The following is a 21,916-nucleotide window of genomic DNA, read 5'->3' on the forward strand; positions in this document are numbered from 1 at the left end:
CTTGAAAAATGATTGGGTGATCATTCCAAATGTGCTCGGGGCAGCTTTTTTTTCTCTTAAGGGAAATATTCAAGGTGAATAAATATTCATCCATTATGTACTTAGTTTGAGAACTAAGTGAAGTTGGTGAGAGATGAAATACATATGATCATACTTAGCTATTAATAGAATAGCCATGACACATATTCCGAAGGTGAGGTTATAGTAGCAATAATACCTCGGGTGGATACAACGACTCATGTCGTAAATCATCTTACAATAAATAATCTCACCTAACATGTATTTACTGTATTTGGAAATGTGAGCCATGCGTTACTTGAAAATGCTAATGCATTTATTTAATTTACTTCTAGGAGTAAGTGTCATCTATAAATAAATGATTTGTTTGAGAACAATCATGGTCAAGGTGATCTTTGATGAACCTGGGTGTATCCTTCAATATAACACATGTGATTAAATTATTGCTAATGTTTTGGACTTCATTCTTGAGGAAGTGTGTGACTTTAGAGTCACTGCCAAAACATATAAACTTGCATGCTTAACATTGGTTAGTCACTATGAAATTATAACCACGATGTCCTGTGGACCTTGCGAAAGTGTTGAGACACTTAATCATTGTCATAAATTATGTGGTCCATCTTGATGGATGGACGACACTATAATTAGAAATATTGTCGTAGGCTTCATTGTCATGTATTTTACCAATGTAATAGAAGGTAATCACAAGTAAATGCAAATATTTATGTAGTTCCCTATGACATATTCAAGCAAAATGTGAAAGAAAAATATTTACTATGAGAGTAAAATATTTTAGTGAACAACAACAATAAATGCTTCGGAGGAGCAAATTCTAGTACGGCTGATGCCATATAGCCATGTGTGTAGACCTCAATTTATATAGGATAACACTTTAAAGATAATCACCAATATGGTGTAGATCTCGCAGTAATAGAAAAAATAGTCTGACTTTTGTCAGTAGATGTTCATAATTCTATTACCTTATGTTATGTTATTTTTAATAAAATCACTTTAAAGGCAATCATTTGTCAAAGTGACATGATGTTGACCTTGCAGTAATAATGGATACTCTGCAAAAATATGCAGTAGATGCCATCAAATACCTTGTAATTCACAAATAAACTTGGATGCTATCATATTAATTATGATAATACGTAATCCTCGTTTTGAATTACAATAACATTTGCAAAATTAAAATTAATTGCAAAAATAGTTGTTCCCCTAAAATGCATGCCTTAGGAAATGTTTGCGGCAAAGACATATACATTGTCTTAAATTCCGAAGGAATAAATGCACGCAAAATATTATTTTGCATTTAGTATTACCGTGGTAATACATATGGACGCAAACCTTAATAATTTACATATTTATGTAATATAGGAAAAACCAGAGGGCTTCAAAGTGCAGCCCACATATTTCTGTAATTTCATTCGCAGAAAGTATAAGGATTAATCTGCAAAGTATTCTAAGCCTGAGGGCTCAATGGGGGTATGTAAGGGATTGTGTTCCTTTGCATGTATAAGAATCAAATTGATTCGTTTGGGTCGCCATCTCGGAGGATGCTGTCTCGTGGCTGGCGTGAGGGCGTCGCGGTCAAGCGTGAGCGAGAGGTCGGGTCGTCATGTTGGATGACGGTCGCGTCTGAGGACGCACCACCGGGACTCGTGTCTTGTCCTTTGGAGCCAGCTGATGGCCATGACGGGGCTGCGCGTCGGAGGATAGCGACGCGGCCGATGGTCGCCGTGCGTTCCGGGATGGAGGCCGCCGTTTCGTCGAGGAAAAATATATTTTCTCAGTCTCAAATCAATATTGTTGTGCGAGAAAAATTTAATCTCAATCACGAAAAACATGTTCTAGAGAATGTGGTAAGCACATTAAACATGTAAATATCAACATACACATATTTCTGGAATTATAAAACTCAACAGAAAAAATGAATTCTTGGAGGGGAGAGGGCGGGCGCCTGGGTCTGGGCCGCCGCGGCCTTCGGCCGATCTGCCGCCTCCCGCACCGCATAAAGAGAAGACGAGGGGTGGGGGCGGTTACGGATAAGCACCATCGCTCGATCCCCCCACCACCAGCACGACGCGGTCGACGGGCAGAGCCGCCACCGCACTCCCGTGCACTTCCGCTCGTTCACTCGCTGGTCGCCGGCGAGCGCCCACGCGCAGTCGGATGCAGCCACGGCCGGATCGGCAGGCGCAGGTGGCCACGTCACGGGCGAGTGCGGCCACGGCCTGGGGGAGGCCGGGCGCGGGCGAGGGCGAGTGTCGCAGGGGTCGTGCTCCGCCGGAGGGAGGAGCGACGTGACAGCCACGCCGCCGTGCTGTGGCTCGACGGCTCGAGCGCCTTGCCTCCTGTTGGGAGGAGCAACCCCGGCTCCGTGGGGGCGCGCTTGGGGCCGAAGAACTTGGACGCGAAGTACCAGACCACGGCCATCCGCACGATGCCGGCGAGGCTCTGGCCCAGGCCGCCTCCCTGCCTCCCAGCCGTGGCCTGCCCCTGCGGCTGCGCCGCGACGGCGGCGGCAGCCGGCTGCGACATGGCCGCCGGCAAGTTGGATCGGGGCGAGGAGGGGGGGGGGGAGCCACCGAGATGCGATGGGAACAAGAGTTCTTTCTGGAGCAGTTGTCTGTGATTGATTCTCCATTCTGATTCGATGATGATCTTTGAATGGATGGAGGTTGACGCCCCTGTTCATCCTTTTTCTTCTCTTCTCCTGTCCGGCCAAATCGCTCGATCGGAGAGCAAAGTGCGTGATAACATGTTAGAGTAAAACGAGATTTAATGAAAGTAATGGACGATCAGTCCTGATTTCTATTGATTCTCAAGTTTATATACATCTGGAAGAGGTGCGAAGAAGAGGTGCCTATTCGGAGGCATCCCTCCAGAACAGGTGCCTGTTGACAATGAAGAGAGAGAGGAGACACGACTATTCGGGGTTGGACACCCTTTCCTAATTAATTTCTAACAGGAGCAGCAAGGAGAGGCAAAGGGGCCATGCCACGCGCGTGAGGGAGGGAGCTTACAGTCGGTGACCCCGCCGAAAAGCAGGCGAACGGGGTGTACGGAGGCGGAGGCGAAATGGGAGGAGAGGCTGGGTCACCCGTGGTGTCGCCCCAAGCAAGAGCGAGAGGGAGTCCATGCCCCTATTCCCAGCAAAGGTTTTTAAATAACAACAAAATCTGAACAATGGCTCAACTGAACCTACGGTCCAGGCCGTCAAATATGATGTATTGATGTGATTTTGTCATCAAATCTGCGTGTTCTATTTCTTATCTATTACACTATTTTCGTTACCTAGGCTTCTTGCTCGTTCTGATTTATTGTTGCTTGTGAGAGAAGGGACGTCCTTTCTGTATGAGCCTATTGTCTTCCTATCCTAATAATAAAGCATTTAGTGCTTCTGTCGTACGTCACTAAAATTACCCTTAATGTTGTTTTGAATTACCCACTATACCACTCATAAGTGAAGAAAACCATTCGAATTTTATTCAGTCAAAGTTATCGTCCGTTGCGGTACTTATAGGGCGAGGTCCCGGAAAAACAACCTACTCCACCTAGGGGTTCCAGGTTCGATACCTGGAACCTACATTTCTTTGGTCACACATTTCTATTTTATTATTTCCATTTGTTTTTTATCTTCTTTAAATTAATTCGGAATTGACAAATTTCCAAATTAAAAAACTTTCGAGTTTTGAGCGAAAATATTCATGAAGTCATAATTTTTTTTGGGATTTCAAAAAAAGGTTTAGGCAATGGTAAAATGTTCATGGATTTAAAAAATACTGATGAAATCATAAAATGTTTGGAAAGTCAAAAAAAGGTTCGGGAAATCATAAAACGTTCATGGACTCAAAAAAGTTGATGATTTAAAAAAACTGTTTTGATTTTGTAAAAGAATTCACAATTTCACATTTTTGAAAAATATATTCAGCAAATATAAAACATTCATGATTTTGAAAATGATCATGTATTCAAAACATATCCTTGAATTCAAAGAAAATGTGTAAGAAAGTTTAAAAAATGTTCACAGAAAATAAAAAAAATGTGAAAATCTGCATTAATTATATAACAGATTTAATCTTACCGGCGGTCTCCTTTCCATAAACTGCAGGTGCCGTCCTTAGGTTAGAGCACGGCGACGATGAGGCATACGTATTTGGTGAACACTGACCATATTACAAAATCCTTGTCAGAAGCCGTTTACTCTATAGCGATGCCCCTTTGTTGTGCCAAAGTATAATGAAAAGCACATCATCTTGAAAATGATCGTTAGCGATGATGAAAAGTATAATGGACAATATGAACATCATTAGCGATTATGATGAATAGAAAAATAACAACAAAATTAAATGGGTAGCTAGGAGCGTGCAACATTTTGTTTTTTTCCGTTGCAACGCACGGACACATTTCCTAGTAATGGAAAAATCAAGCAAACAACAATTGGTACGGTATGGAATGGGCCATAAACTGGAGACTCTTGACCAATTTGAAAGACCGTTTGGTGTAGTTGAAGTAACAGAAGTGGATTTTCTTGATCAAGTAAATGAAAAGGAAAAAACTCAATGAAATTTGTGATTGTCTCAATGGAATCTTTTCCTTAATATTTTTTGCGGGTGCGCGCCTTGGTGGGGACGCTTCGTTCTTGGCACAGGGCGTGGTGGCGGGGCTGCGTACGGTCGTGTTAGTGGCGTGGTTGGGAGGCGGCTCTGTGGCGGCGTGGCGCGGGGCGACGATGGCCAGGTCCGGCAAGCAGGCGGCAGCGTACGACGAGATGTCCAACGGGGGCTAAGGCATCCGATCTGGGCCCAGATGGGCTTCGGGGGTCCGCACATGCTACTATCATGTATCTTCCATGCTCCTTCAATGGCAAAGTGCTCGTGGGCTCAACCTGCAACACGAGAACTCCGACCTTTGTAGTGACGGTGGTGGCCACCTCCTTTGTCAGAGGTGGTCGGCGAGCTGGTTGTGGGATCACACATCCAGTCCCAGCGTCGAGTGGGGAGACGATGCTGTCGGTGAAACCGTGTTATGACTTCGGTCATGGCGGGCGATGGCGGCATTTTCGCGTCGTTGTCTTGATGAAGACATCGCCGCTGTAGCTATCATCGACTTGCTTGCGCTTCTCCCGGTGAAAACCTATACCCGGGGTTCCCGGAGCGAATGATGGCGGCGCTTCATGCGTCGCTCTCCTTCATGAGGGCATTGTCTTTGAAGCAACGGCTTGATGGAGGACACAAGTGGTGGAGCGATTTTTCAGTTACCACATCAAGGACGACGGATCTCGGTGGCCTGGCAGAGTGGACATTTGGCGTCCGATGCGCAGAAATGGACCCGCGTAGGAGGAGGATGTTGTGTGGCGTCATGATGACGTCGATGGCAGAAAGGCCAAGCAAGGTCGGTGCGTTAGGTTTTGCTCTGAAGATGGATTGATGGAAGATGGTGACGATGACACATGAGAGTGTGTCAGACTAGTTTGTGCACCAAACCAAGTGTATGGCTTGGTTGGGGCCTCCGGCTTTACACTAGTGGGGACGGGGCCTATAGTCCCGGCCCGTAAGGGGCTTTAGTTCCGGTTCACCAACCGGGACCAAAGGGGCGGGACTAAAGGCCTAACCTTTAGTCCCGACCCTGTTCCAAGCCGCGACCAAAGGTGCTCCATGTGGGCGCCTCGGAGCGCCCTCAGGGGCAGGCCCTTTAGTCCCGGGTCTTAACACGGACCGGGACTAAAGAGTTTCTGCAGATTTTGTTTATTTTAGGGTTTTAGGATTTTGTCCCTTCTTCTCCTCCCTTGAGCTAGTTGACCCTAAAATTGAAAAGCACTACAAATAAACTCTGAAAATGTTGAAAGTTGGCATGCTATCATCATTTCACCCACATAGCATGTGTTAAAAAGTTGAGAGGGCTACGACAAAAACTGGATGCACTTCGTGTACAAAACGGACAATCTCTCTCGAAGTATCACGGTTTCGAACGAGAACTCACCTCTTACAAAGGGATTTCATTTTTTTGAACTTATTTGAACTCCATACTTTTTGTGTGTTCAAAATGCACCATTCAAAGGCACATCACAAAATTTCAACAATTTCTGACTTAATTTGGTATATTTCGTGCATTTACCTATTGTTTTTGAGCTAGTTGACCCTAAAATTGAAAAGCACTAAAAATGAACTCTAAAAATGTTGAAAGTTGGCATGCTATCATCATTTCACCCACATAGCATGTGTTAAAAAGTTGAGAGGGCTCCGACAAAAACTGAATGCACTTCGTGTACAAAACGGACAATCTCTCTCGAAGTATGAGCATTTCGAACGAGAACTCATCTCTTACAAAGGGATTTCATTTTTTGAACTTATTTGAACTCCATACTTTTTGTGTGTTCAAAATGCACGATTAAAAGGCACATCACAAAATTTCAACAATTTCCGACTTAATTTGGTATTTTTCGTGCATTTACTTATTTTTTTTTAGCTAGTTGACCCTAAAATTGAAAAGCACTACAAATGAACTGTGAAAATGTTGAAAGTTGGCATGTTATCATCATTTCACCCACATAGCATGTGTTAAAAAGTTGAGAGGGCTACGACAAAAACTGGATGCATTTCGTGTATAAAAAGGACAATCTCTCTCGAAGTATGAGGGTTTCGAACGAGAACTCATCTCTTACAAAGGGATTTCATTTTTTTGAACTTATTTGAACTCCATACTTTTTGTGTGTTCAAAATGCACCATTCAAAGGCACATCACAAAATTTCAACAATTTCTGACTTAATTTGGTATATTTCGTGCATTTACTTATTATTTTTTTGAGCTAGTTGACCCTAAAATTGAAAAGCACTACAAATGAACTCTGACAATGTTGAAAGTTGGCATGCTATCATCATTTCACCCACATAGCATGTGTTAAAAAGTTGAGAGGGCTACGACAAAAACTGGATGCACTTCGTGTGCAAAACGGACAATCTCTCTCGAAGTATCAGCGTTTCGAACGAGAACTCATCTCTTACAAAGGTTTATTAAAATTCTTTTTGCATATTTGAGAATTTGACAAAACTATGAAAATGAAAAGTGTTTGAAATTGAATAAATAATTCGAAACTAAAAGGTTTAGTACATTCTATACATGCATTACATAAAAGGTTTAATACATTATTACATTATTGCACCAATATTCCTATCTATTATTTATGTTTTCTTGTGGGTCGTAGCCATGGAGAATCTTCATCATTCAGTAGGATGCTTGGGTCAGTTTTCACTTTGAAGGGCGGAATTTCATGAAACTTATTATAATCTACTGACATGTTTGTCTTGTCATCTACTCCCACGATGTTTCTTTTCCCTGAAAGAACTATGTGGCGTTTGGCCTCATCGGACGATATCTTCTTTTGCTGATTTCTTTTTCTCGTTTTTGTAGACATGTCCTTCACATAGAAAACCTGAGCGACATCATTGGCTAGGACAAATGGTTCGTCCATGTACGCAAGATTGTTGAGATCCACTGTTGTCATGCCGTACTTTTGGTCTACAACTACCCCGCCTCCTGTCAGCTTCACCCATTTGGACCGAAACAAAGGGATCTTAAAAGTAGGTCCATAGTCAAGTTCCCATATCTCCTCTATGTACCCGTAATATGTTTCTAAACAGTGCCCATTCTCGTCTGTTGCATCAAAGCGGACACCACTATTTTGGTTGGTGCTCTTTTTATCTTGGGCAACCGTGTAAAATGTATTCCCATTTATCTCATACCCTTGGAAAGTACATATAGTCGAAGATGGTGGCCTAGCCAAACAGTACAGCTGATCTCCAACGGTGTCGTCATTCATGAGATGTGTCTGCAACCAACTGCCAAAAGTCTTCTCGTGTTCCCCTTTAATCCAAGGCTCAGCCTTCCCCGGGTTTTCGGAGCGTAGAATATTCTTGTGTCTCACGATATACGGAGCCACCACGGTGGAATTGTGTAGAACTGTGTAGTGTGCTTGAGAGAAAGAATGCCCGTCCACACATACTTGTGCTTTCCTTCCTAGTGTGCCTTTTCCTGCCAGCCTACCCTCATACCGAGATTCAGGAACACCAATCGGCTTAAGGTCAGGAAGAAAGTCCACACAAAACTCAATGACCACCTCTGTTCCATAGCCCTTGGAGATGCTTCCTTCTGGCCTAGCACGGTTACGAACATATTTCTTTAAGACTCCCATGAACCTCTCGAAGGGAACATTTTGTGTAGAAACACAGGACCGAGAATTGTAATCTCTTCGACTAGGTGAACTAGGAGGTATGTCATTATATTGAAGAAGGATGGCGGGAACAACAACTCAAAGCTGACCGGACATTGGACCACATCAATCTGTAACCCTGATAGACTTTCTCGATCAATTACCTTCTGAGAAATTGCATCGACGAATGCACATACCTTCACAATTGCCAGGCGAACATTTTCCGGTAGAATTCCCCTCAATGCAACCGGAAGAAATTGCGTCATAAGCACGTGGCAGTCATGAGACTTTAGGTTTTGGAATTTTTTGTCTTCCATATTTACGATTCCCTTTATATTCGATGAGAAGCTAGTCGGGACCTTGATTCTGAAAAGGACTTCAAATATGATTTCCTTCTCTTCCTTAGTAAGAGCGTAGCTTGCACACCCTTGAAACTGCCCTGGATGCATGCCATCTCTTCCTTTATGACGTTCCTGGTCCTCCCGTGCTTCCGGTGTATCTTTTGACTTCCCATACAAGCCCAGGAAGCCTAGAATATTTACGCAGAGATTCTTCGTCAAGTGCATCACGTCGATTGTCGAGCGGACCTCATGGACTTCCCAGTAGGGTAGCTCCCAAAATATAGATTTCTTCTTCCACATGGGTACGCGCTTATCAGGGCCATTAGGAACAGGTTGGCTGCCAGGACCCTTTCCAAAGATTACTTTTAAATCTTTGACCATATCAAATACTTCAGCACCAGTACGGATGACAGGCTTCCCCCGGGGTTCTGCCTTGCCATTGAAATGCTTGCCCTTTTTCTTTAAGGGATGCTTGGGCGGAAGAAAACGACGATTGTACCGGTACACATTCTTCCTACATTTGTCCAGATATATACTTTCTGTCTGATCCAAATAGTGCGTCATGCATTGTATCCCTTGTTTGACTGTCCTAAAATGTTACTAAGAGCAGGCCAATCATTGATGGTTACGAAAAGCAACGCTCGAAGGTCAAATTCCTCTTGTTTGTGCTCATCCCACACACGTACACCTGGTTCGGCCCACAGCTGTAAAAGTTCATCAACTAATGGCCTTAGGTACACATCAATATCGTTGCCGGGTTGCTTTGGACCTTGGATAAGCACTGGCATCATAATGAACTTCCGCTTCATGCACAACCAAGGAGGAAGGTTGTAGATACATAGAGTAACGGGCCAGGTGCTGTGACTGCAACTCTGCTCCCCAAAAGGATTCATGCCATCTGTACTCAGACCAAACCATAAGTTCCTTGCGTCGGCTGCAAATCTCGGGAACTCTCTCTCTCGATTTTTCTCCACTGCCGACCATCAGCGGTGTGCCTCAACTTATCGTCTTTCATACGATCTTCCATGTGCCATCGCAACAACTTCGCATGATCTTTATTTCTGAACAGACGTTTCAACCGTGGTATTATAGGAGCATACCACATCACCTTGGCAGGAACCCTCTTCCTGGGTAGCTCGCCCTCAATATCACCAGGGTCATCTTTTCTGATCTTATACCGCAATGCAGTGCATACCGGGCATTTATCCATATTCTCGTACTTCTCACCGCGGTAGAGGATGCAGTCATTAGGGCATGCATGTATCTTCTGCACGTCTAATCCTAGAGGGCAGACAAGCTTCTTTGCTTTGTACGTGTTGGCGGGCAATTCGTTCTTTCTTGGAAGCATCTTCTTCATCAGTACCAGCAACTTTTTGAATGACGAGTCAGTCACACCGGTCTCTGCCTTCCACTTCAGCAATTCCAGTGTGCTACGCAGCTTCTTCTCTCCATCTTCACAAGTTGGGTACAACAATTTTTTGTGGTCCTGTAACATCTGCTCGAACTGCAACCTCTCCTTTTCTGTGTCGCAACCTCGCCGTGCATCAGAAATGACCCGGCCAAGATCATCAGCGGGCTCATCTGGTTCCCGTTCTTCATCCTGATCTTCTTCTTCATTGTCTTCCATTGCGGTATCAGCATACTCAGGGAACATAGATCGGTAGTTGTCATCATCGTTCTCTTCTTCTTCATCGTCGTCTTCCATCATAACCCCTCTTTCTCCGTGCTTGGTCCAAACATTATAGCCCGACATAAAACCGGACCGAAGCAGGTGGCTCTGAATGACTCTTGAGGAAGTGTAATCCTTCTCACTCCGACATTCAACACATGGACAAAACATATAGCCACCACCATGCTTGTTCGCATCGGCTGCATCTCGAAAATAATTCACGCCTTCTCTGTAAGCGGTTGTGCGTCGATCATCGTACATCCATGGATGGCTCATCTGCGTTATACGACAGTATATCAAATACAATCACGATCCTAAAAATTAGTACTGCACGGTCTAAACGAGGAAATATAGTTGCTAACCTTTTAGAATAAGTAGAAATAAAGAGGAAGAGGTTTAAACGTGGCTCGGGCATCTCATATCGTAGTTGTGTTCGGTGAACTGAAGCGGCATCGCTCTAACACACATTTCAACAAACACCTCTAGTGCATCCAAGAAAAATGGAGAGCTAGCACACACCCACACTCTTCCATCCAAGAAAAATGCAAGGAAGAGGGGAGAGGGGCGTTGTGGCCAATATATATAGGCAGAGGACTTTAGTCCCGGTTTGAGACACAAACCGGGACTAAAGGTGGCGCACATGCGGGCTGCACACCACGTAGCCCTTTAGTCCCGGTTTGAGACACAAACCGGGACTAAAGGCTCCTTACGGGCCAGGACCAAAGCCTCGTGGGCGGCATTGCGATTTGGGGCGACGTGGCCGGGCCTTTAGTCCCGACCGAGAGGGAGGCCGGGACTAAAGGGTCCAGGCCAAAGGCCCGTTTTCCACTAGTGTTAGATGTTAAGCATATGTGCAATGTCTGTTTCGTATTTGACTCGGACTATCGGCATCCCTTCGTTAAATGGATAGAACTAACGACATACGTAAGATGGTAGCTTCAGACTATCTGATGTATTATTTTGTAAGATTTTTGTGAATAATTAATGAAATGACTGCATGCATCGTCCAGATGCAGAGGCCGGGGTAATCTTCTTCTCTAAAAGAATATATTTTTTCCTAAATATGGAGTTAAGCACATTCCAAGTCTCATTTTCACCATAGATAAACTACACTGATAACTAAGATAAGCACAGAAATGAAGCGCCCAGAGTTTTGTGCTGTCACATTCTTTCTTTGACACAAGAGTATTGTTGGGGAACGACGCATGGGAAACAAAAAATTTCCTACGCGCACGAATACCTATCATGGTGATGTCCATCTACGAGAGGGGATGAGTGATCTACGTACCCTTGTAGACCGTACAGCAGAAGCGTTAGAGAACGCGGTTGATGTAGTGGAACGTCCTCACGTCCCTCGATCCGCCCCGCGAACAATCCCGCGATCAGTCCCACGATCTAGTACCGAACGGACGGCACCTCCGCCTTCAGCACACGTACAGCTCGACGATGATCTCGGCCTTCTTGATCCAGCAAGAGAGACGGAGAGGTAGAAGAGTTCTCCGGCAGCGTGACGGCGCTCCGGAGGTTGGTGGTGATCTAATCTCAGCAGGGCTCCGCCCGAGCTCCGCAGAAACGCGATCTAGAGGAAAAACCGTGGAGGTATGTGGTCGGACTCCCGTGGCAAAAGTTGTCTCAAATCAGCCCTAAAACCTCCGTATATATAGGTGGGAGGGAGGGGAGGAGGCAGCCTCAAAACCTAAAGGTTTGGCCGAAATTGGAGGTCGAGGAGTCCTACTCCAATCCTACTTGGAGTAGGATTCCACCTTCCCACTTGGAAACTCTTTCCACCTTGTGTTTTTTTCCTTCTCAAACCTTATGGGCCTTAGTGGGAACTTATTCCAGCCCACTAGGGGCTGGTTTATCTCTTCCCATAGCCCATGAGACCCCTTGGGGCGTGACACCCCTCCCGATGGTCCCCGGCACCCCTCCCGGCAGTCCCGGTACACTACCGATGAGCCCGAAACTTTTCCGGTAATGCACGAAAACCTTCCGGTAACCAAATGAGGTCATCCTATATATCAATCTTCGTTTACGGACCATTCCGGAAACCCTCGTGACGTCCGTGATCTCATCCGGGACTCCGAACAACATTCGGTAACCAACCATATAACTCAAATACGCATAAAACAACGTCGAACCTTAAGTGTGCAGACCCTGCGGGTTCGAGAACTATGTAGACATGACCCGAGAGACTCCTCGGTCAATATACAATAGCGGGACCTGGATGCCCATATTGGATCCTACATATTCTACGAAGATCTTATCGTTTGAACCTCAGTGCCAAGGATTCATATAATCCCGTATGTCATTCCCTTTGTCCTTCGGTATGTTACTTGCCCGAGATTCGATCGTTAGTATCCGCATACCTATTTCAATCTCGTTTACCGGCAAGTCTCTTTACTCGTTCCGTAATACAAGATCCCGCAACTTACATTAAGTTACATTGCTTGCAAGGCTTGTGTGTGATGTTGTATTACTGAGTGGGCCCCGAGATACCTCTCCGTCACACGGAGTGACAAATCCCAGTCTCGATCTATACTAACTCAACGAACACCTTCGGAGATACCTATAGAGCATCTTTATAGTCACCCAGTTACGTTGCGACGTTTGATACACACAAAGCATTCCTCCGGTGTCCGTGAGTTATATGATCTCATGGTCTTAGGAACAAATACTTGACACGTAGAAAACAGTAGCAACAAAATGACACGATCAACATGCTACGTCTATTAGTTTGGGTCTAGTCCATCACATGATTCTCCTAATGATGTGATCCCGTTATCAAGTGACAACACTTGCCTATGGCCAGGAAACCTTGACCATCTTTGATCAACTAGCTAGTCAACTAGAGGCTTACTAGGGACAGTGTTTTGTCTATGTATCCACACAAGTATTGTGTTTCCAATCAATACAATTATAGCATGGATAATAAACGATTATCATGAACTAAGAAATATAATAATAACTAATTTATTATTGCCTCTAGGGCATATTTCCAACAGTCTCCCACTTGCACTAGAGTCAATAATCTAGTTCACATCACCATGTGATTCCAACGAATCCAACACCCATATAGTTATGGGGTCTATCACGTCTTGCTCGTGAGAGAGGTTTTAGTCAACGGTTCTGAAACTTTCAGATTCGTGCATTCTTTACAAATCTTTATGTCATCTTATAGATGCTGCTACTACGTGCTATTCGGAAATGCTCCAAATATCTACTCTACTATACGAATCCGTTTCACTACTCATAGTTATCCGGATTAGTGTCAAAGCTTGCATTGACGTAACCCTTTACGACAAACTCTTTAACCACCTCCATAATCGAGAAAAATTCCTTAGTCCATTAGTTACTAAGGATAAATTTCGACCGCTGCTAGTGATTCAATCATGGATCACTCTCTGTACCTCTCAACATACTTTGAGTCAAGGCACACTTCAGGTGCGGTACACAGCATGGCATACTTTAGATTCTATGGCTAAGGCAATGAAGACGACCTTCGTCTATTCTCTTTATTCTGCCGTGGTCGGGTTTTGAGTCTTACTCAAATTCACACCTCACAACGCAACCAAGAACTCCTTCTTTGCTGGTCTATTTTGAACTCTTTCAAAAACTTGTCAAGGCATGCATCTTGTTGAAACTTCTATTAAGCGCTTTCGATCTATCTCCATAGATCTTTGATGCTCAACGTTCAAGTAGCGTAATCCAGGTACTCCTTTGAAAACTTCTTTCAAACAACCTTGTATGCTTTACAGAAATTCTACATTACTTCTGATCCACAATATGTCAACCACATATACCTATCAGAAATTCTATAGTGCTCCCACTCACTTCTTTGGAAATACAAGTTTCTCATAAACCTTGTACAAACCCAAAATCTTTGATCATCTCATCAAAGTGTATATTCCAACTCCGACATGCTTGCACCAGTCCATTGAAGGATCACTGGAGCTTGCATACTTGCTAGTATCTTTAGGATCGACAAAACCTTCTGGTTGTATCACATACAATATTTGCTCAAGGAAACCGTCGAGAAAACAATGTTTTGACATCCTACGTGCAATATTTCATAAATAATGCATCAACAACTAACATAATTCTAACAGACTTTTAGCATCGCTACGAGTGAGAAAGTCTCATCATAGTCAACTGTTTGATCTTATCGAAAACATCTTTGCGACAAGTCGAGCTTTTCTTAATAGTGACTTATCACCATCATCGTCTGTCTTCTTTTAAAGATCCATTTTTACTCAATAGTCCTATGACCATCAAGTAGTTCTACCAAAGTCTACACTTTGTTTTCACACATGGATCCTCTCTCGGATTTCATGGCTTCCAGCCATTTGTCGGAATCTGGGCCCGCCATCGCTTTCTCCATAACTCGTAGGTTCACTGTTGCTCAACAACATGACCTCCAAGACAGGGTTACCGTACTACTCTGCAGCAGTACGCGACCTTGTCGACCTACGAGGTTTGTAGTAACTTGATTCGAAGCTCAATGATCATCATCATCAGCTTCCACTTCAATTGGTGTAGGCGCCACATGAACAACTTCCTGCGCCCTGCTACACACTGGTTGAAGTGATGGTTCAATAACCTCATCAAGTTCTACTACCCTCCCACTCAATTCTTTCGAGAGAAACCTTTCCTCGAGAAAGGATCCGTTTCTAGAAACAAACACTTTGCTTTCGGATCTGAGATAGGAGATGTACCCAACTGTTTTGGATATCCTATGAAGATGCATTTATCCACTTTGGGTTCGAGCTTATCAGACTGAAATTTTTTCACATAAGTGTCGAAACCCCAAACTTTCAAGAAACGACAGTTTAGATTTCTCTAAACCTCAGTCTATACTGTGTCATCTCAACGGAAATACGCGGTGCCCTATTTAAAGTGAGTGCAGTTGTCTCTAATGCATAACCCATAAACGATAGTGGTAATTCGATAAGAGACATCATAGTATGCACCATACCAAATAGTGCGTGGCTATGACGTTCAGACACATCATCACACTATGATGTTCCAGGTGGCATGAACTGCGAAACAATTTCCACATTGTCTTAACTGTGTACCAAAACTCGTAACTCAGATATTCATTTCCATGATCATATCGTAGACAATTTATCCTCTTGTTACGACGAACTTCACTCTGAAACGGAATTGAACTTTTCAACATTTTAGACTTGTGATTCATTAAGTAAATACTCCTGTATCTACTCAAATCGTCAGTGAAGTAAGAACATAATGATATCCACTGCGTGCCTCAGCACCCATTGGACTGCATACATCAAAATGTATCACTTCCAACAAGTTACTATCTTACTTCATCTCAATGAAAACAAGGCCTTGCTCATGTGGTATGATTCACATGTCACTAGTGATTCGAAATCAGGTGAGTACAAAGATCCATCATCATGGAGCCTCTTCATGCAATTTATACTAACATGACTCAAGCGGCAGTGCCACAAGTAAGTGGTACTATCGTCATCAACTCGTATCTTTTGGCACCAATATCATGAACATGTGTAACACTACGATCGAGATTCAATAAACCATTGAAGGTGATTATTCAAGAAAATAGAGTAACCATTATTCTCTTTAAATGAATAATCGTATTGCAATAAACACGATCCAATCATGTTCATGCTTAACGCAAGCACGAAATAACAATTATTTAGGTTTAACACCAATCCCGATGGTAGAGGGAGCGTGCGACGTTTGATCATATCAATCTTGGAAACACTTCCAACACGTATCGTCACCTTGCCTTTAGCTAGTCTCCGTTTATGCCGTAGCTTTCATTTTGCGTCACTAATCACTTAGCAACCGAACCGGTATCCAATACCCTCGTGCTACTAGGAGTACTAGTAAAGTACACATCAACATCATGTATATCAAATACACTTCTTTTGACTTTTGCCAGCCTTCTTATCTACCAAGTATCTTGAGTTGCTCCGCCTCAGTGATTGTTCCTCTCATTACAGAAGCACTTAGTCTCGGGTTTGGGTTTAATCTTGGGTCTCTTCATTAGTGCTGCAACTGTTTTGCCGTTTCACGAAGTATCCCTTCTAGCCCTTGCCTTTCTTGAAACTTAGTGGTTTTACAAACCATCAACTATTGATGCTCCTTCTTGATTTCTACTTTCGCAGTGTCAAACATCGCGAATCGCTCAAGGATCATTGTATGTATCCTTGATATGTTATAGTTCATCACGAAGCTCTCACAGCTTGGTGGCAGTGACTTTGGAGAACTATCACTATCTCATCTGGAAGATTAACTCCCACTTGATTCAAGCGATTGTCGTACTCAGACAATCTGAGCACATGCTCAACGATTGAGCCTTTTCTCCTGTGCTTTCTGGACAAAGAATCTTGTCGGAGGTCTCGTACCTCTTAACAAGGGCACAAGCATGAAATCACAATTTCATCTCTTTAGAACATCACTTATGTTCTGTGACGTTTTACAACGTTTTAGGCGCCTTGCTGCTAAGCCATTAAGTATTTTCGTACTGAACTATCGTGTAGTCATCAGAAACGTGTATGTCGGATGTTCACAGCATCCACAGACGACGCTCGAGGTGCAGCACACCGAGTGGTGCATTAAGGACATAAGCCTTCTGTGCAGCAACGAGGACAATCCTCGGTTTTACACACTCAGTCTGCAAAGTTTGCTACTATCAACTTTCAACTAAATTTTCTCTAGGAACATATAAAACAGTAGAGCTATAGCGCAAGCTACATCATAATTCGCAAAGACCATTAGACTATGTTCATGACAATTAGTTCAATTAATCATATTACTTAAGAACTCCCACTCAAAAAGTACATCTCTCTAGTCATTTGAGTGGTACATGATCCAAATCCACTATCTCAAGTCCGATCATCACGTGAGTCGAGAATAGTTTCAGTGGTAAGCATCTCTATGCTAATCATATCAACTATACGATTCATGCTCGACCTTTCGGTCTCATGTGTTCCGAGGCCATGTCTGCACATGCTAGGCTCGTCAAGCTTAACCCGAGTGTTCCGCGTGCGCAACTGTTTTGCACCCGTTGTATGTGAACGTTGAGTCTATCACACCCGATCATCACGTGGTGTCTCGAAACGACGAACTGTAGCAACGGTGCACAGTCGGGGAGAACACAATTTCGTCTTGAAATTTTAGTGAGAGATCACCCCATAATGCTACCGTCGTTCTAAGCAAAATAAGGTGCATAAAAGGATTAACATCACATGCAATTCATAAGTGACATGATATGGCCATCATCACGTGCTTCTTGATCTCCATCACCAAAGCACCGGCACGATCTTCTTGTCACCGGCGCCACACCATGATCTCCATGAACATGTCGCCATCGGGGTTGTCATGCTACTCATGCTATTACTACTAAAGCTACATCCTAGCAAAATAGTAAACGCATCTACAAGCACAAACATTAGTATAAAGACAACCCTATGGCTCCTGCCGGTTGCCGTACCATCGACGTGCAAGTCGATATTATCTATTACAACATGATCATATCATACATCCAATGTATCACATCACATCGTTGGCCATATCACATCACAAGCATACCCTGCAAAAACAAGTTAGACGTCCTCTAATTTTGTTGTTGCATGTTTTACGTGGTGACCATGGGTATCTAGTAGGATCGCATCTTACTTACGCAAACACCACAACGGAGATATATGAGTTGCTATTTAACCTCATCCAAGGACCTCCTCGGTCAAATCCGATTCAACTAAAGTTGGAGAAACCGACACTTGCCAGTCATCTTTGAGCAACGGGGTTACTCGAAGCGATGAAACCAGTCTCTCGTAAGCGTACGAGTAATGTCGGTCCAAGCCGCTTCAATCCAACAATACCGCGGAATCAAGAGAAGACTAAGGAGGGCAGCAAAACGCACATCAACGCCCACAAAAACTTTTGTGTTCTACTCGAGAAGACATCTACGCATGAACCTAGCTCATGATGCCACTGTTGGGGAACGACGCATGGGAAACAAAAATTTTCCTACGCGCACGAAGACCTATCATGGTGATGTCCATCTACGAGAGGGGATGAGTGATCTACGTACCCTTGTAGACCGTACAGCAGAAGCGTTAGAGAACGCGGTTGATGTAGTGGAACGTCCTCACGTCCCTCGATCCGCCCCGCGAACAATCCCGCGATCAGTCCCACGATCTAGTACCGAACGGACGGCACCTCCGCCTTCAGCACACGTACAGCTCGACGATGATCTCGGCCTTCTTGATCCAGCAAGAGAGACGGAGAGGTAGAAGAGTTCTCCGGCAGCGTGACGGCGCTCCGGAGGTTGGTGGTGATCTAATCTCAGCAGGGCTCCGCCCGAGCTCCGCAGAAACGCGATCTAGAGGAAAAACCGTGGAGGTATGTGGTCGGACTGCCGTGGCAAAAGTTGTCTCAAATCAGCCCTAAAACCTCCGTATATATAGGTGGGAGGGAGGGGAGGAGGCAGCCTCAAAACCTAAAGGTTTGGCCGAATTGGAGGTGGAGGAGTCCTACTCCAATCCTACTTGGAGTAGGATTCCACCTTCCCACTTGGAAACTCTTTCCACCTTGTGTTTTTTTCCTTCTCAAACCTTATGGGCCTTAGTGGGAACTTATTCCAGCCCACTAGGGGCTGGTTTATCTCTTCCCATAGCCCATGAGACCCCTTGGGGCGTGACACCCCTCCCGATGGTCCCCGGCACCCCTCCCGGCACTCCCGGTACACTACCGATGAGCCCGAAACTTTTCCGGTAATGCACGAAAACCTTCCGGTAACCAAATGAGGTCATCCTATATACCAATCTTCGTTTACGGACCATTCCGGAAACCCTCGTGACGTCCGTGATCTCATCCGGGACTCCGAACAACATTCGGTAACCAACCATATAACTCAAATACGCATAAAACAACGTCGAACCTTAAGTGTGCAGACCCTGCGGGTTCGAGAACTATGTAGACATGACCCGAGAGACTCCTCGGTCAATATCCAATAGCGGGACCTGGATGCCCATATTGGATCCTACATATTCTACGAAGATCTTATCGTTTGAACCTCAGTGCCAAGGATTCATATAATCCCGTATGTCATTCCCTTTGTCCTTCGGTATGTTACTTGCCCGAGATTCGATCGTTAGTATCTGCATACCTATTTCAATCTCGTTTACCGACAAGTCTCTTTACTCGTTCCGTAATACAAGATCCCGCAACTTACATTAAGTTACATTGCTTGCAAGGCTTGTGTGTGATGTTGTATTACCGAGTGGGCCCCGAGATACCTCTCCGTCACACGGAGTGACAAATCCCAGTCTCGATCTATACTAACTCAACGAACACCTTCGGAGATACCTGTAGAGCATCTTTATAGTCACCCAGTTACGTTGCGACGTTTGATACACACAAAGCATTCCTCCGGTGTCCGTGAGTTATATGATCTCATGGTCTTAGGAACAAATACTTGACACGTAGAAAACAGTAGCAACAAAATGACACGATCAACATGCTACGTCTATTAGTTTGGGTCTAGTCCATCACATGATTCTCCTAATGATGTGATCCCGTTATCAAGTGACAACACTTGCCTATGGCCAGGAAACCTTGACCATCTTTGATCAACGAGCTAGTCAACTAGAGGCTTACTAGGGACAGTGTTTTGTCTATGTATCCACACAAGTATTGTGTTTCCAATCAATACAATTATAGCATGGATAATAAACGATTATCATGAACTAAGAAATATAATAATAACTAATTTATTATTGCCTCTAGGGCATATTTCCAACAAGTATTTCATTTGTGCTTTGTGATACACAGTAATTGCACGACCATCACTAGTGGGGACAGGGCCTATAGCCCCGGCCCGTAAGGGGCTTTAGTCCCGGTTCACCAACCGGGACTAAAGGGGCGGGACTAAAGGCCTAACCTTTAGTCCCGGCCCTGTTCCAAGCCGGGACCAAAGGTGCTCCACGTGGGCGCCTCGGAGCGCCCTCAGGGGGGGGCCCTTTAGTCTCGGGTCTTAACACGGACCGGGACTAAAGAGTTTCTGCAGATTTTTTTTATTTTTGGATTTTAGGGTTTTAAGGTTTAGGTGTTCGGGAGATTTACGTGATGCCTCGTTTGGTGTTCGGGAATTAGTTTTCATATAATTCTAAATAGAAATAATTATGCATATATATAAGATTAACATATCTTACAAGCGAGCATATATATACAATTATATGGAGATCTGAATTATCGGGACTAGAGCCCGTCTATTCGATTACATGGACCAACATCAGTAATGGCCCCTAGCTACACTAAATCGTCCTTTGTCATCTATAGCTTCCGTCCTCAGAAAGGTCGCAAGCTCCTCTGCAACAGCAATCGCGCGTTGCTCTGGTAGGGACTTCTCCCTCATGGCCGTGTACTATATAAGAAGAGGAGATGAATATGAATATCAATCATGATAACAAAGAATGACGGGTAAAAATAGAGGTGTGAATGTTCATTGCTTACGTCGTATCTGTGATCCTTGTGCTCAGAGGTAAACGTGCGAATGGTCTCGCAAACATAGTATCCGCATAGATGCGTCCCCCGTGGCTGCTGGTCGCACTTTACGAGAATAGAATATATATAATCAAAATAATAATCTAGCATCATAAATGTATTGGAAATAGAAGTATATCATACTACTACTTACCTGAGCCGCTCTAAAGGTCAGCTTCTCAGGCTCGATACCGGGAGTCACGCACTTGAACCGCTTCCAAACCCTGCCCGACAAGGAAAATGATTTGCTAAGTTTTTCATTAATTGATATATCAGAAAATCATCGAAAGAGACCGATAGAGCGCAAGAATGATTGAAATTACCCTTGGAGCATGTCCTGCAGGCTTTGGAACTGTTCCAAGGGTCTCGATAATGGGTCGAAGGCATCAACTCTTCCCTTATCAATTTGAATGTCCAACAGAATCCAATGAAAGCTGCACATGTATATATATATATATATATATATCAGTAACTTATCAATTACACTTATAAGTGAATGGACACAACAGAGTAAAGACCCTCACCTGAAGTTGTATGGAAACAGTATGTGGTCACAGAAATTTTGATCTGTTAGAAACCTTAGAAGGTTTTCCTCCGTCTCCTTGGGTTTATCAGTTAGCGTCGCTATATGTATTTTATCTGGGTCAATAAACCCAATATTTAGGATGTTCCTATTTTTACAATCCAGAATCTTCATTCTGCATAATAGAGTACAAGTTATATGTAGACAATGAATTGAAATAACTAAACAAGTTATATAGACAACGAATTGAAAAACTTACAGACAATATGTAGACATGCCTTTAGTCTCAACGGAAAGGTTGTACAACTACTTGCTGAGGAGGCATCTATTCTTGACCTTTAAGTTTTGTATCCCTAACCCACCCTGGTGCTTCGGACTACAGATAATATTCCACTTGGAGAGACTGTATATTGTCTTGTGTTCATCATATTGTCAGAAAAATCGCAATCGATAGAAGTCTAACCTTTTTTGTACCCCAACTGGCACTTCAAAGAAAGACAGTAGAAACATTGGCATGCTTGTCAACACCGAGTTATCAGAACAAGCCTTCCATCATAAGACATAAGCTTACCCTTCAAGCAGCTTAGTTTTTTTTCAAATCGATCTTCAATGCATTTCCA

Source organism: Hordeum vulgare, chromosome 5H (genome assembly GCF_904849725.1).
Source record: "Hordeum vulgare subsp. vulgare chromosome 5H, MorexV3_pseudomolecules_assembly, whole genome shotgun sequence".
NCBI classification, from domain to species: domain Eukaryota; kingdom Viridiplantae; phylum Streptophyta; class Magnoliopsida; order Poales; family Poaceae; genus Hordeum; species Hordeum vulgare.